Below are 6000 nucleotides of genomic sequence, written 5' to 3'. Positions count from 1 at the left end.
TCAAGGTCATTTCCGTCATTGTCATCCATGAGATGGGCCATATATTTATTTTAATGTCCATCATTTGATTAAAATAACTATTCCCTGTACCTGTGACTTGCTGAAAAAATAGACATTAATAATGCTTTATATATACAAACACACACTAATTTAATATTTCTTTCATTTCATATTATCTCTAATATTATTTCATATTATCTGAAATATTAATATTTTTAAATATCATTTTATAATTTACTAAAAATTAATTTTATAAAATTAAACTATAACTGTTAAATAAAAAAGCAAAATAATCCAAATTGAAAAATGAGAATGAAAAAAAAAAAAAAACTTGTGATGGTTCATCTTCATTGTTTATATTATTTATATGAAAAATGTTTTCATTCCAAGTTTTTTAATATGTAGAATATACTATATATTTCAACAATAAATACTAATTTAATTTTGAACCACTTTACATGGAAACAATATTTATGTAAATTAACTATGAGGGGTGTAGCTCAATTGGTCAGGCTCTAAGTTTGCTTTTTAGAAGTCATCAGTTTGAGTTTTACAAACTTTAGGGCCACTTGAGGCTTACATGGTTGTTAACTTCAAGACTCATAGAATTAGTCAAGGTTCGCGCAAACTAACCCGGACACTCATATATATATATATACACACACACCACACTCGCTCAATGTTTGAACAAGTGTTAACATGATGCAGAGTTAACAAGTTGAGAATACCTGTATGTGTGTGTATTATGAATTATATGCGTATAGTTAGACAAATTTCAATTGTTTTCATTTAGGTTTATACAATTTTGGTCCCCCTCTAGACAAATTAGTACAATCTGGTAATTTACTACAAAGCATTTAAAGTTAGTTGTGTCATTAGACAAAATTAGAGTGGAATTAGTGCCTCCCTCAACTCTAATACGGGGAATTACTTACCAAGTTTACTTTGACATGTAATATTTTTTAAAAAAGATTAATTTTTCAAATCAATTAAAATGTTTTTATTTATTTTTTATTTCCTTGATCTTCTTTGCATAAATTTTTTTAGAATTTGGTTGTATGCAAAAAATACAAACATATTTTTGTATTTTTTAAATAAAGAATTTTTTTTTTTTTTTGTATTTTTTTCAAAATTTTGAACAAAAAAAACTATTTTTAATATTAGGTTAGTATATTACAGTAAAAGCCTAGAACCCTGATATTAAGTGAAATGATTGAAAAAATATGCAAAGAGCCTATAATTAATTTTACAATGATTCCTAGGTTTTTTCAGAATTTTCGGAAATCATTTGGGGTTTATTTGGCAAAACAAGAAAACAAGGGGAAAATCAATGTTAAAACAAAACAGTGGGGCTTGTTTGCTAAAAACACTCTTATTCAAAAATCAAAGGCACAAAAAATACCTTAAGGTCGTGTTTGGCAAACATGCCTTAAAAATGAAAAAAATCATTTGTTTCCTTTGGTGAAAATCGGATATGCCAAACACGCCCTTATACCTGGAAAGGGCTCAGCCCAAACCACATGGGTTGGGCTTCTTGGCCTGAAACTTAAGCCTAAAAACACGGCCCAAAAAAATCAAAAAAGGGGTTTTATTGAAAATCGATTGACAGCACGAAGAACAAAATGAAGAACCCAGAAATGTGGATCCTTACTCGGATTGAATTTCATGAAATCAAAGACACGCAAATATGTAAAATCATCAATTAAACAAGATTATGAGGTTAGATTAGGACAATAATCAACCAATCATCACAATTATTTGATTTTTTATGGAAAAATATGAATGCAAAACCAAGGATTAAATGATAGGATTTAAGTATTTTAAAGTGATTAGGACTCTAGATTAGTAATCAAAAATCTTATGTTCATGTGTAAGAACTAACAACTAATCAAAAAAGACACGAAAATCAAAGACTTAAGACAATCTTCAACTGAGAAACCCAAAAAACTTGATAGAGCCTAAACCTAGGAAAGGTTTAAAGAGCCTAGAAAACAATCTAAAACTTGAAATCATAACTCAAGCATGCTTAAAACAATTTGTTTGAACCATCAAAATAACAAACAAAAAAAAACAAAAAAATTAAAGCAAGATAGTAATCAAGGCCAAATCAACAAGCAAAATTTGCATCCCATATGCGTATACATTGTTCCATTATTTATTTCCATTTTTTTCAAATTCAAACCTCATGCTTGCAACTTCAAACAAACTTAGCAAGCTATCCAAACAGCTTAATCCAACAACAACATTAATAATTAACATTTCTTGTCATAACTTTAAAATTGATTAACTAATCATTAAAACATGTTAAAATGTATCTCAAACTGACATTTAATCCAATAAACAATCCTAAACATCAAACCAAGCTTAAAAAAAAACTTAAACATACATGTATATTCTAAATTATGGCATAACTAGACTTCTTAAAAACAAACACTCATTCCATTTAAACTAATAAAAAAAATTTAAATGATGTCTGATACAACCAAAAAATTAATGTCTTATCTCAAGTGCAATAGTGTCGAAGTAATAAATAACTCGGCAAGACTAGGGGTCAAACCATAGGGAGGTTAACTATATAAATTACAAATAATAATAATAATAATAATAATAATAATAATAATGAGATGTAAGATTAATGTGAGGATTAATCAAAGATAAAAGCAATTGTCAAGATTAGAGGATCCACTTATAGTATTAGAAATAAGTATAGTATAAACTTTTTTTTATTAATCAACTAAAAACCACACACAAAGGAGGTTCCAATCGGATGATTTATCCTTAATAGTTCATTATAAATTTTTAACATGATCATATTAATTATTTTATTTTAGTAACACCATACTTTTAAATATTGTCAAGAATTTATGATGTTAACTTATGTTAACAATAAATCAAGTTCCTTTCATAACACAAGTGTAGGTTATACCATACGGTTGGCTATCAAAGTGCCAAGCATTTGTTGTACCAAGTGTTATACAACACAAATCTAGATTAACCATTTAACAATCAAGGTATTAAGAATTAATAAGATAAAAAAATAAGACATGTTAATAACAAACTTTCTTGGATATAAACATTGAAGTCCATGCTGAGTTTATATTATACATATTCTAACACCATTAGTGAAACCTTTTTCACCTTGACATAATAAACTTAGCTAAACATAATGAAGAAGAGAAACATAAATAAACAACTTAAGAACATAAGTATAGTAAAGGCAATGAAAAGCATAAACAACAGATTAAGAAAAATATAACATGAAATAAAACTTAAACATTATAAAAATATAAAGAAAAGAAATAAAAAGCATGATCTTGATCTGAACAACCAAGATGCCTAAATGCATGGCAAATGCCTACTTTTAAAGACTAAAATTTGAAACTATTGATTTGATAACCAATTGTTGAGTGGGTGGCCACATCTTGACTTGATGACAATCCTTATCTTCTTGTCTAAACAAAACGTCATTGATAACGTCCGAATTTGAACCAACTTCACTCATGAAAGTTCTAAGAAATTGTCTCAGCTTTTCAGGAAAAAAAAATTAAGGTTATTTGGATTTTTAGAACTTGAGATATGGGCTGAACAGTGTCTAGGCTGCAAGACAGATTCGTACTTCTCTGTTGTTGCTATAATTTAGACTTGAAAACGGTCTTTTTAAATCTTGGACTCCACATGAAAGTTTTAGGCCTATGTCTTAGCTTTCCATCCATATAAAGCAAACCTAAATCCGAGATCTACAGCTCCAAATATGATGTAATTACATAACAGTGTTCTAGTTTGGACTAAACCAGCATCTTTTTTCTAAGTTTGGCCCTCTCTTTGTCCTTTCAATTTCAGTACTTAAACTCATCAATAAATCCTTTCATTTATGTTTTCTAGTTAAGGATTTATTGATACTTCAAGCGCAAAATGATGATATTAAACCTTGTAGAGATTAGATTTGAGTATTAGTACTTAAAAGTGCATTTTTATCAAGGTTTTATATCATCATTTTGCACTTGAAGTATTAATAACTCCTTAACTAAAGCATGCTTTATAATAACATATCTAATAATATAATATACCTTTAATTTATGGTAAATTTTCATCTTAAATGCAGGCCTATCACATAAATAAAAGGATTTATTGACAAGTTTAAGTACTGAAATTGAAATGACAAAGAGAGGGCCAAACTTAGAAAAGAGATGTTGGTTCAGTTCAAACTGGAACACTGTTTGGTAATTGGGTCATATTTGGAGCTGTAGATCTCGGATTTAGGTCTTATTTATATGGATGGAAATCTAAGACATAGGCCTAAAACTTTCATGTGGAGTCTAAGATTTAAAAATATCGTTTTCAAGTCCAAATTATAGCAACAACGGAGAAGTTTGAATCTGTCCTGCAACCCAAACACTGTTCAATGTTCAGCCCATATCTCGAGTTCTAGAAATCTAAATGACCTCAACTTTTTTATATATAGAAAGCTGAGACAATTTCCTAGAACTTTCATAAGTAAAGTTGGTTCAAATTTGGACATTATTAATGATGTTTTCTCAAACAAGAAGATAAGGATTGTCACTAAGTCAAGATGTGGTCACCCACTCAACAATTAGTCATCAAATCAATAGTTTCAAATTTTGGCCTATAAAAGGAGGCATTTGCCATGCATTTAGGCATCTTGGTTGTTCAGATCAAGATCATACTCTTTATTTCTTTCTTTTTATTTTTGTAATTTTTAAGTTTTATTTCATGTTATATTTTCCTTAATCTCTTGTTTATGCTTTTCATTTCCTTCACTATACTTATGTTCTTATATTGTTTATTTATGTTTATCTTCTTCATTATGTTTAGCTAAGTTTATTATGTCAAGGTAAAAAGGTTTTACTAATGGTGTTAGAATATGTATAATATAAACTCAACATAGACTTCAATGTTTATATCCAAGAAAGTTTGTTATTAACATGTCTTATCTTTTTATCTTACTAATTCCTAATACCTTGCTTGTTAAATGGTTAATCTAGATTTGTGTTGTATAACACTTGGTACAACAAATGCTTGGCACTTTTATAGCTAAACGTATGGTATAACCTACACATGTGCTATGAAAGGAACTTGATTTATTGTTAACATAAGTTAGCATTATGAATTTCTGACAATATTTAAAAGTATGGTATTACTTAAATAAGATAATTAATATGATCATGTTAAAAATTTATAATAAACTATTAAGGATAAATCATCCAATTGAAACCTTCTTTGTGTGTGGTTTCTAGTTGATTAATAAAAAGAGTTTATAATATACTTATTTCTAATACTATTAGTAGATCCTCTAATATTGATATTTATTTTTATTATTGTTGAATTATCACATTAATCTTACATCTCAAAGTTCTCTTTAAATTATTATTATTATTATTATTATTATTATTATTATTATTATTATATAGTTAACCTCCTTATGGTTCGAACCCGGTCTTGCCGGGTTGTTTATTACTTTGACACTCCTGCACTTGGAAAAAGACATCAATCTTTTGGTCGTGTCACTTAGATATCTTTGAAAAAAATTGACCCTAAACCCCTATTTTATTCAACTGTAATCCTTTAAGGATGTAATTGATTTTTCATTTTCATCAAAGATCCAGTTTGGTTTCTTCATCTCTCACTCATTTATGCATTTAAATCTCTTTTCGTCTTGTTCTTGCTAACCAAGTTGCTTCTCTCTTTATAAAAAAAGAACAAGAAGAAGAAGAAGAAAACAATTTTGAGGAGCCAAAAATTAGGCTATGACAGCTTATATCATTAATAATATCCTAATTTAAATGTTCATATAGTATTTTGTCTGCTCAAGGACGCGTCCTGAAAATATTTTTGAATTTTGAATTTTATTTTTAGAAAAATGGTGGCCCATCATCTAGCTAATCAAAGATAAATGCCGTTGGGTAGATCCTATTGTAGAAGAGTAAATTAATAGATAGTTCTTGTTAACATATTGAAATAAACAAGGCAGCTGAGCAGCAA

This window comes from Populus alba, chromosome 14 (assembly GCF_005239225.2).
Source record: "Populus alba chromosome 14, ASM523922v2, whole genome shotgun sequence".
NCBI lineage: Eukaryota > Viridiplantae > Streptophyta > Magnoliopsida > Malpighiales > Salicaceae > Populus > Populus alba.
The sequence above is the reverse complement of the archived record's forward strand: the minus strand, read 5'-3'. Positions refer to the sequence as shown.